Raw genomic sequence first — 12211 nt, 5'->3', positions numbered from 1 at the left:
CTATGCGAAGTGATATGGAACTGTAATGCGGTCAAGAGAGCTGCCTGGAACTACATTCGCCGTGCGTTTCCCTGAAGATAATTGCACACCTCAGAACGTTTGTCAGCCAATCAGATTCAAGCATTCAACAGCCCCATAGTATATGCCATATTATGGCATTTATGAGCACATTTCTGCATTGGAATGTGCCAACAGAAGGTCGCCTTTTAATAGAGAAATATTTATGATATTTTCCCCCTTACATTAGTTCCTGCATGCTGTTTTATGAATAACCAACAATGTATTCTGTCAAGAATCTCATTCTTTTTTGATTAAAAAGTCATCAGCTGTATTTTCATTCTGTTTCAAAAACAGGCAGAAACCACTGCAGGCCTCATTTGCGTTGCCATTTTTAAGGTAAATGATATTTTAATGACTTAATTATGTTTAGTAACAAGAGTAATGCCATTCTGTATTCAGTCAGTGACTAACCCCAATCTGTTTGCACAGAAAAGTGGCACTTTTTTCTTTGTAAGCACTACATTTTTGTTTAGAGTTGATGTGTGTTGATTTATTGTTTAAATGTAATTTACACAGTGCTTGTGTGTGTGTGTGTGTGTGTGTGTGTGTGAGTGAATGTAAGTGTTAGTATGGACATGTGTATGTGAGAGGAGGTGAAAGAGAGAGTGAGAGAAGGAGTGGGTGAATGTGTGTATATGCATGTGCATGACGTGTTCTCATCTAAAATCTAGTGTAACTGAGACAATCGCTGTCTTTAATGTCACTGGGAAAAAATGGTTGATCAACCTCCTTGATTTCTGTTACAGAGGCATAAATGGTCCACTCGCCTTATCACAGAACTGCTGCAGTCTGCTCAAATAGCGTGCAGTCACTCTCAAGTCTGTCATCTAATGGCCTCAACTGTGTAAAATGCAACACAGGGAAGGTCAATTTCAAATGGCAGGCATGAAGAGCAGGGGCAAAGCTGTAGACAATGCTGATTCGGGTTTGTATAATCTACCCACTGCGCTCAAAATTGCATTGAGTGTATCGCTGGTGTGACAAAGTTGCTTTCTGCTGAGTACGTGGTCAAAATTTTGTCCAAATGAACTTTGAGTTTCATTAGAATACGGCATCTAGATGAAAATATTAGGAGAAAATGGGGATGTAAACAAATGTACATCACAATCACTACAGTGAAAAAATTGGTAACCAATAGTTGTCAATGCAAACTATTGTATCGACTTCCAACTAAAATGGCATTGAGTGTATTGCTAGCAGTGTGACAAAATTTCTATGTGCTGAGTAAGGTCAAAATGGTCTAAATGAACATTGAAGTCCATTAGAATACTGCAGTTAGATGAAAATATTAAGAGAAAAAATAGGGACTTAAACGTACATCACAATTACTACTCTGTAAAAAGTGATAATAGTTACCTTAAAGAGCTGCTTCTACCTGATTTAACCCATAAACATAGTTTTGCTGGTGTGAATTCATGTATTTATCTGGATTCAGTGATATTAAATAATATTATGGATTCAAATAAAACCAGTTAATTTAGATGCTACCATTTTTTAGTGTATTAAATAAATCCTGCATTAATTTCTTAAGCTAAACGTGTATACCTTACAATGTGTGTGATTGAATACAGACCCAGTTTAATGAAATGGCATGCTTCGGTTATAGTCCCAGAACCAGGTTCAGCAGACTCCTGTATTTCTCAGTGTTATAGCTAAGAAAACAGGAGTTACCTCCTTATCTTCCCGTTTCACTCTCTTTTTTTCCGCAGTCTGAGCTAGAGAGGCTTAATAATATCCCAAAGGCACGGATGAAACGCTCTCTCTCCACAGTGTCTGTTTACCAAAGAGAGTGTTTGAAGTTGAGCTCAAGATGTCTTAATTTCTCCACCAGAGGAATTGAGGGAAAGGAAAGAAATCAGCCAGTGTTTCCTAGATGTGCTGTAAATACTGCTCAACCAGAGGATGTTGTGGTTGGAAGCATCTTTGTTTGTACACATCAGAGAAAGCATTGGAGGAACTAGCATCTCACGGCAGGATGGTTTAGCATTAGCGTCATATCAGTCTGAGTCTCCCACAGCTGTATTAGTCTGGCCATCATCATTAATTCATTGCAAATTTCACTCTCTCAGGGCCTCCATTCAAACATTTCCTTCATTTTAAATCTGAATACAAAGGTCAAATGTCAGATTTGCTCAACTTTTTGATAAAGTGACATTGCACATAAAATAACTTAATGGAGAAAGACATAGAGCTGAAAAGTAATGAGTATGCATTAAATGTAACATTTTTAAAATGAAAAAATTAGGACATTTAAAGGGGGTCATATGATGCCCATTTTCCACAAGTTGATATTATTCTTTAGGGTCTTAATGAAAAGTCTGTAACATAGTTTGGTTAAAATTTCTCAATGGTAGTGTAAAAACACCTTTTTTTACCCTGTCAAAAACAGCTCTTTTCAGATCAAGCCGTTTTTGTAGCATTTTCCTTTAAATGTTAATGAGCTCTGTTGACCTTTTACATAACTATATGGAAAAAATAAAAGTTTCACTAGATGAATTGGACTTTTGACCACTGAATATAAGAGAGAGAACCATTTAGGATAAACTGATTCATACAATGAACTGGACTTTCCAACTCTATATACAGTATGATAGAGAGAACAATTTATGATGAACAGATTCACTATTTCCAACAATACAAGAGAAACAGGACCATTTAGGATGAACTGATTCAAATTGGACATTCCAACACCACATATGAGAGCGAGAACCATTTATGATAAATGGAATCATGAATTGGACGTTTCTATGCTACATCCACAGATACAGAGAGAAGACTTTTTGGCTCTGCGTTTAAGAGACATAGAGCCGTTAAGATGAGTGCATTTGATTAGTCACTAATAAGTAGCATTTGGTCATGATACATGGCTATTTGTTGGAATGTAGCTTGTTACCTACTTAAAAACTGCTTAAAAAGATAGTTCACCTTCAGTTGCTGGTCCCCATTGACTTGCATAGTGTTTTATTTTTTCCATACTATGGAAGTCAATGGGGACCAGCAACTGAAGGTGAACTATCCCTTTATAAAACTCACACTACTGATTTTGTTAAGGTAGCAGCGTTAATTCTGTTTGGCTCTATCTTATACGCTTATGCTTGACAGATGGCTAAGCCTCAGTGAACTTCAGAAACGGAGGTAAAGTTTGCTTTCATTTTCATTCTCAGTTCAATGAGTTTCTTTTTCTTTTCTTTTTTTTCTAAGACTAAAAAATGAATATAAAATTGAAATACTATTTTAACAGTTTTTATCACGTTGGATATCATTTCACTTTAGGTTTGAATGCACTGTTTAAAAAAGACACCCTAATGACATGTTTAGTAACATAATTCATTATTCTACCTTTTACAAAATTATGAGATACAATCCAATCCACTGCACAGAACCATCCCCATTATTAAGGACCTCAGTGAAAACCTTTATACCTATATTTTGTCCAGAAAACATATCTAACCTTTTGCAAAAAAGGCACATCCCACTCAGAGTAAGCTGTAGCATAATGATTTTGTTATTTGTGTTGTCTGTGTATTCAGCGTACAGGAAGAGAAAGAACAACTGAGACTAAGCCATCGAGCGCCACGGTATTGGCCTTCTGTCCTGCGGCTGAACAGCTACTTATCAGGTCACATAAGCCACCCATTGATTCCCATTACTGAATCTTGTTATTGTTGGTTTGTATGGCTCAAGGGAGAGTTAACTGCTTGCCACTTAAAACAGTTGACTTACAGTGTTCCATTTGTGCTCATTGAGGCACGGGTCATTGAAGGGCAACATGCCTTCGTCACAGTTTGGGGAAAACAGATCATTTCACACTCAATTTAAAGCACAATAGAGTGCCATTAATGTTCCTGTAAACCTATGTTTCTATTACCAAAAAATTCATCATTTGCATTTGGGGGTTTGTTTAATGTGCATGCCACTTAATTTTACTTCTGGATGAAGGGAAATTCTGACCACAAGGTCTAGACTCATTCCCAAAAATGTCATAGAAGAAGCTGTAACATGTAGCAGCCCTTATACTGATAGCCAAAGGTCTGGTTTGTTAGACTATGTTTGGTTTACATAAGGCAGGTCTGTGACTTCTTATTTGAAACGTTGCAGGTTTCACTGATACTATATGTGATTTTTTTTTCTTCCAGGCAGATTTGAAAGACAGAGCATGGAAAGATAATGCCTTTACCAGAGTCTATTACACTATACTTCTGCCGGTTTGAACATCCTGTGACCTCTCTGTAAGGCGAGCTTCGCTTCTGACGGCAGAGATGAGTCTGGATCTGGATACCGGTTCTATGCTGTCTGACCTTGGAGGAGAAGAGAGGGTGGAGGCAGAGGTCATCATCATCGTCTGCCCTGGGCCTTCTGAGAGACACGATCACAGGCCTGGCAGCTCCTCTGACAGTACTGAAAAGCCTCTGATTGAAGATGCTCTGGAAGTGAGAGAACCAGAGAGGGAGAGACAGACAGAGAGAGAGAAGGTGGAATATGGTCGGAGGGAATGAAACAAGCAGTCAAACTGTCAAGTGAGTCGTAAAATAGCTCCCTCTTTGCCAAAGGACACTGCTCATCCTTTCCTGACAGCTCTCTTTCTCTTCCACCCCTCCCTTTCTGTTTTACCTCTTTCTTTGCAGTCTCTTTTTGTCTTTTAGCAAATCATCTTTTTAACTCTTTTGTCTTTTTAACTATCATCTTAAACCTTTAAACAACTTTAAACTCATTTACAAACTATAAACACATACAGACATTAATATACTGTATATATAGGGGAGATGAGATCTTGTCATCGTCCAGTGCATATTTCTCAATATCGTTTGTTTTTTTTTGAAAGACAGTTTCTATATAGACACATACCTTAAAGTCTGGGCTGCAAAAAGGTTGAACATTTCTACCGTTATTGCTCAGGGAAATAGATGTTATATATGTTGGCCAATAGCGGTAGATGTTGTCACACTATCTGGGCTAAGTTGTCACAATAAAACCTGGCATTAAACATCCTTTTATAGGCTTTTTAGCTAAATGTAAACATTAAGGCAATTATGAAACATTCATGAAACATCCAAAATTTGAAAGGTAACACACAAAAGATACCAAAGCTTTGCTTTGATCAACAAATATTATAATTAAAAATGGCATTTATGAAAAACACCCTTGGCCTGAAAACACTGTACAACCTTTTAGTTAATATCTGTAGCTCAACAGCTATAGCAAAAATACTATGATATTGAAATTACTGTTTGGAGGGCAGAATTTATAAAGAATATAAAAAAATAAAAAAAATTGTTGGATTTTTTATTACTCCAGATATTTGGATATAGCACTTGTGACAGCTTCCTATCCTCTGTCTCCCCATCATAACCTTTTGACCTAGGAAACTTTCTATGCTGCCTTTCCTCCTCTGGTGCTCTTTCTTTTCCCACACATGGTCTCTGTTAAATCCAAGAGCTCTTCTGTCTCTTCTCACTTACAGAATCAGTGTGACGTGTGAGATCCCAACATGATGCAACAGAAATATGATGAAACATCCCTGTAAATCTCTCACTCATTATTTCCCTTAATCTACCGCATTTTTCAGAACACACATGATAACGTTTGTAATATTGGTAATCTAAAAATAATATTGTATGTACGGACAGAATGTTTTTGTTTTGTTTTTACTTATTGAAATATATTTCACATTATTTTTTTTCTGTAACACAGATATGACTCAAATTTGATAAAGTTGTGATCACACACATCTTACACCAATTATAACACCATTACATGTAAGATCATGCAAATCAAAATCCAATTGGCAATTCTGAACATTGCGTGTGTGTCTGTCAATGTTATTTTAGTATTATTTATACACTATTAGAGTATTTATTACTATTTATATTTTTATTATTTTTTATATTTCTATTTAGCTTTAATTTATTTTTAATTCAGTTTTAGTTTTAGTAAATTTACTACTTTTCAGTTGGTTGCCAAAGCAACATTTCTAATTTGCTTTTAAGTTTAAATTTTAGATCAAATATTTTATTTTATTTTCAGTTACTGATGTCAGTGGCCGGACTTACTATTGGGCTTGACTGGGCTGCAGCCCATGGGTCCTGCCTTGTAGGGGGCCCTGCCTTTGCCCGTTTATGCTTGTTTGATTTGTTCAGTTATGCCAGTCAGAAATGATTAGCCGCATTTCCACTGTGCATGCAAGGGCTAAACGGGCCAGCCGGGGCTAACAGCTTCCAACAATGACCTCCGAGGCCATTATCAAACAGCATAAACTGGTATTTATGATTATTTCACATTGAAGAAGGACACGCGTATTGAATTGCGACTGCAACAATTAATTTGTCATCACATGGCTACTTTAAACAGCTCCATTAAGCCTTTGGCCCAAAAGAGCGCACATTTAGAAAGATAATGATAAATTCTCAAATGTTCAAAACATTTCTTCACAGAGGATGATTGTATATTACATTAATGTTCCACTAAATAATGCATTCTGAAGAGTTTAGAGCGCTCTTCCCTGTCTCACTGCCATCACACATAGTGGGGCAGAAATGTCATCAAAATGATTTAAAAAAATAAAAATAGACATTTGATGAGTTTCTGTTTTTATAACAAATGCCTATGTAGGAGTTAGCCTATCACACAAACACGAGTCCTGTTTTTCCAAATATCTGCACGATCGCAAATGTACAATAAACAAACTGAGTAACTTTCAGACACAAAATTCCATTTTGCTCCATCAAAAAGAAAATGGAAACGATTTTGTTCATAGAGATTTCATTTGATTGTCAATAGCCAACATGTCTTTTTGTTTTTATTTGGACTGAATTTATTAAATTTAAGAATCTGACATAAGAGGACAAATATAGGCTATGACAATACATTTTTATAATACTAATACATCTCTGTCTTTTTTTGCTCAGTGTAATTTCAGGGTTTTGATCTCTCAACTGAGAAAACACATCCTGTTTATTGTATTATAATGAGTCTGACTATTTAATATTTCATCTAAACTTTGACTAGGCTAGACATGTTGCATATTAATTGTACTATATATTAATTTTGTGTTACTCCATAATGATGTTCTAGTTGAGGACATTTGTAGTGTATAGGTATAGGGCCCAAACTTAACCTCAAGCCCTCAAGTCCTGCCCTGCTGATGTCTGTTTACATTTTGGTGTCAAAACAGGCGAAAAATACATGATTTCAAAATCTCATGCAAACATTGTCATAATGAGCTGATTTTCGATTGTTACCATTGTTTACATGTAAACACACTCATATAATCAATGGTTGATGGTAATTTAAAAACTGTAACTTAATTCCTCTGTCAAATATGCTGAAACGCCTTGTGCAGTTCTTAAGTAAGAATAAGTCTTCATTATAAAATAGTGATTCAGCAGAGATACTTTACACAATTCAGCAGATACAGCTAAAATAGCCAGAGGGGGGTATAAAGAGTTTCAATTCAGCTGGGAAACTCTCTCTTCAAAACACCTCATGCAGCATTACTTATTCAGAGCTCTGGTGATACATTGTGCAAGTCAACAGTGCACAGTGTTGGAGGCCTGTTACCAGCTGATTAGATCTGGAGAACAGTTTGAGCTTTCCTCAAATAGTAGGTCCACATAAAGTTTTGGCCAGTGGAAACTTTACCAGTGTGATAGATGTGGGTAAAAGGCAAAGTTCAAAAGAAAACTGATAAAAGATCATAAATAAATAATGGATCAAAAATGTATTATTTTTTTCATGACTTTATTCCCATCGCTGCTCCTTTATTCTTCCAGTTGCAGTTTAGTGCAATTACATCATTCCAAACCTGTATGATGTTAATCTTTCCATAGAACACAATTTTGAAATCACATTTTTAATTCAGTGATGCTGTCTGTTGAGCTTCAAAAATGACAAACACCAGAGTGGTGCATACAACTCCATTCCTGTATATTAAAGTCTTCTGAAGCCATTGGATAGCTCTGAGAAACATACCCAAATTTAAGTCGTAAATCTGAAGTAAAATGTACATGTTTCATGTTGTGGACCAGTCCTTTTAAACTGTCTGAATAAAAAATGAAAACAACAAGCTCAGCTCAAACATCATCCTCTGCCGTCCTTCAACAAACACTTTGCCAAAACCGGGGAAGAAAAAAAATGCGGTCAGTTGTCAGGGAGAACAGAAAATCACCAATGTCAAAATCATCTCTCAGCATCTCAATTTTGATCCAAAACAGAGAATGTCAATCCATCTTTAGAGATTTATTGACATCGCCACTCCTTTGTTCTTTTAACAGGATTTTTTCAATACATGCACTCAAAGGCCTCGGAAAGCAAGTGGCCTCTGAGACTGAGGCACCGTGGGATGAGCTGATTGATGGATGTGGGCATGCAGGGGGAATATAAATGCTGGCCTCTGATTCCTGCCTCCCCAGGGAGACACAGGACTTTCCCTTTTATGACCGAGAGCTTGCAGTGATTCTTCTGCTACCTGGAGAGACTCCTAACTGAGCCTCGCAGATTAAACTGAGGAACAGGACACTCGGCAGACGAGATGTTCTTTGCTATACGCTGGCTGATATAATATATTTTAAAAATTTTCACATTTTCCATCATTTATAACACTTACTTAAATTTCATTTATGTTAAAGATACATATTGATATCTTTATACATTATATTATGATTCCGAGAGAGCCCTCTGCACATGTAATGTGAGTGGTGCTCGTCATTATCTGTCTTTTTTCTCCAAAAAATAGCAGTGATGTTACAGTGTCTAACCTTTGTTACTTTCCGTCAATGCTGGATTTTTTGCTTAGGCTGAAGCTCTCCTGATAATGGCAAACTGTCTCTGTTCAGACAGTTCAGAGAGCTTCTACGGAGCTGTGGGATTATTGTAACTTCACATTTTCTTGGACAATTTAATAAAAGACAGTTTATATCCACCGTCATATTCATGTGAAGGGGATTCATTTCTGAAATGAAATACTGTTGATGTGTAGAGCGGCTTACTCAAGAGGCTGAATGGGGTCTTGAAGTAGTGGTTTCTCAATGAAAATAAACTGCATAACCATTAAAGTTGTTTTTTACAACTGCATGCATGCATGTTTATTTAAAGGTACAATATATAAGCGATCCAAAAGGCTGGCAACAAGCTATACAGTATATTCGGTAGCTCGCGTGCTGTTTGAAGTAACGATGACACCATACTAAGTTAATCTTACAAAACAGTTCAGACTGTAAATTCTGATTGGAATTAATCACATTTGAAATCACAAATTGACTATACTGACCTACAAAGACTAAACACAGTAACTACATATTAGGTCAAAATTGTGATTGAAATTAAGTCTCTCCAAGGTCGTTTACACAGAACTGTGCTGCTTTTCCATTGTTTTTCTATATAACATGCACTAGACAGACATGATTGACAGCTGAGTTGCTGAAAAAGTGCTTAATTTAAAAGTTCAAGTTTTTAAAAAAACGTCTCTAGACCTTGCATTTTTCCATTTTCGTAATTCCATTTTCTTCTGTGGTTCTGAGAACAGCCACTTAAGGCCTGTCCATACCAAGGATAATAACTATAAAAATAACAATACAGATATAGTTTTAAAAATCATTCTAAATTTTGAGTCCACACCACAACCATAACACATCATAACAGCACAGAGGAATAATATTGTTGGAATCAATTTCATAATTAAAAAAAAAAAACACTACCAATAAGAATGTATCCTTCTTTACAGAGCTTGAGCATTTAAAGCAATTTCATTGTTGATGCATTTTTGGCTTTATACTGTAGTCAAGTCACCTTTATTTATATAGCATTTACCAGTAGAGATTGTTTCAAGCAGCTTTACAATAATAAAAGTAACAGAACCAGTAATGCAAACTTCATCAAATATATGACAAATCCAAATTCTTCTGTAAAGACAATAGTGTCATTATTGAGCTCAAGTCAGTTTTAGTTCACTTCAGTAACAGTGCTCATCAGTTGTAAAACAAGTTCAATTTAGCAATAAGTAGCTCAAGCATAAAGTTAGTAGTAGTATGGTACTAATATAGTATATCTGTATTATTTCATGGAAGAGTTATTACTTTTGCCACCATTTTATAAAAGCAATAAGCCACTCAAGACTGTTACCATGGTTTGACCCCATACTATTGGTAAAAACACTGTAACACGTAGTGTCTCTTCATTCATTGCTTAATTTACAACAGCCAAATTACACAGTGATTCACCTACATGTACCCAGTTGCAGTGCAACCAGGGAGCATGAGACGTATGATACCTTCATCATCTCTTTCATTTTGCTTTTTTCTTCTCATTCCCATTTCAGTTTGTTTCTCTGTTTCGTTTAGTATCTCTCCCCCTCACTCGGCTCTCTCATGGAGGTTAGTGAGGGGCCAGTCAATACACTGTCAGAGCTCCATTTAGCAGTGACGTGGTGGGGAGGCCCAGAGATGTGTCTGGCTGACAGAGATGGATGCTTCGGTTCTCCACCGCCTGCAAGGACAAAGGGACACACAGGCAAGCAGGCCGGCAAGGAGGGAAGGTGGTGCAGTCCTGCATTACTGCTCTTTGCAACAGCCATCATCATCTGCGGGGAGTTGAATTGTGGTTATGGGGGGCGGGGATGGGGATGGGGAAGTGTGCCGAAGAAGAGGGACTGGGTTTTTTCTGACACCTCTAGGTTTGTCAGCTGCACACGCATTATTCACTGCTGTAGGGTGAGAACAGGGCAGTCAATTACACTGATATCACCCCGCATGCGGCGAGAGAGATGCACTTGTCAAGAGACGCAGTGCTGAACCGACAGCACATTTGAGCTGCTACTGACTCAATGATCAATAAACGCAGATATGAAGCTGCCAATAAATACTCAGCCATTGCATTTGAAGAATTCGACACAAGGCAATTGTTCATTATGTGCATTATAATGTAAATCAATGGTGGAAAAATGACAGTGGTATTAGTGCTTTTCATCATGTCAAAAAAAAACAGATAGTTGAAAAAGTTTAAAGTGAGAGTCTTGTACTATGTCTTCATCAGAAAGTGATGAATAAATAAAATATTTTTCAGTTTATTAAAGAAATATTCCCAGTTCAGTACAAGTTATGCCCAATCGACAGCATTGGTGGTGAAATGTTGATTATTAAATTACTCTAAAATATTAAAGAAATATAAGTTTTAATTAGGGCTGGGTATCGATTCAGATGTCCCGATTCAATTAGATTTCGATTCGCAAGCTCTCGATTCGATTCGATTCTCGATTTTTTGATTACATTCAGTGAATATAGTTTTAATACAAATGCTATTGATATTTAATGAACAGTAAACATCAGTTTACAAATGGGTCCTTTTTTAAACAATAATAGGGCCCTATAAAATGTTCTTAATTTTTCTGGTAATCAGATGAAGGCATAAAACTTTAATTTAATTTATCCTAAGCAAGTTAAAATTAAACCCTTTTATTTTTTGGCAAACAAAGTGCTGCACTACAGAGGTTTACTGTTCAAATTAAAAAGAAAACAGATGTGATTATTCCTTTAAAAATAAAGATTTATTAATATTTATTAGCAGTAGTAGCATTGATTCTTAAGACTGCTAAATAGTAATATATTCTGACAGTTTCTTAACGTTAAACAACATTTTTATTTTGACGGGTTGCCGTGAAGAATTTGCAGCTGCTGTGTATGTGATATGACGGTAGTTTTCTCAACGGTTTCAGTAGTATAGACACAAGATGTAAAGAATGAGTGTTAGCATGATTTTAATGTGAAACAATAAAATAAAAATTCTGTCTAAAAATATATCCAATTTTACAACTGTATTGCCATGACAACACCATTACCTCCCGAACAACTCTAAATATGATGACTAGACGGCAGAAGCTGAAAACACCGCGAGCGTCATCCGCGCTTTAGTATGTGTAAACAAAACCGCCATTCATTCATTGCGGAAATCATGGTGCCTATGCGTGATATCAAATTCTTCCACAGATTTATAGTATCGCTATAGCATTGCGAATCACGCGTATCTATAAAGCTCAAATAATACACTAGATTTACCAGTTTTTTTTTTTTTTGTGGTAATCTAAAATATAGATTTATATTTGGCCCCATTTACTTCCATTGTAAGTGCTCTACCGGAACCTTTTTTTAGTTGGCGGTGGTAA

General features: G+C 36.4%; 1 long non-coding RNA gene across 1 annotated transcript in view; it reads left to right on the top strand.

The window, feature by feature from the left end:
• The window catches only part of LOC107665345 (uncharacterized), an 18106-nt gene extending 8215 nt beyond the window's left edge, over window positions 1-9891 (top strand). The window contains exons 2-4 of the long non-coding RNA XR_001631540.1: window positions 4090-4098; window positions 4530-4532; window positions 9835-9891. This is a non-coding gene — a long non-coding RNA (uncharacterized LOC107665345). The remainder of the gene's footprint in view (window positions 1-4089; window positions 4099-4529; window positions 4533-9834) is intronic.
• The last annotated feature ends 2320 nt before the right edge of the window (window positions 9892-12211 follow it).

This window comes from Sinocyclocheilus anshuiensis, unplaced genomic scaffold, assembly GCF_001515605.1.
Source record: "Sinocyclocheilus anshuiensis isolate Anshui unplaced genomic scaffold, SAMN03320099.WGS_v1.1 scaffold199, whole genome shotgun sequence".
NCBI lineage: Eukaryota > Metazoa > Chordata > Actinopteri > Cypriniformes > Cyprinidae > Sinocyclocheilus > Sinocyclocheilus anshuiensis.
This window is presented reverse-complemented; position numbering and strand designations above follow the sequence as displayed.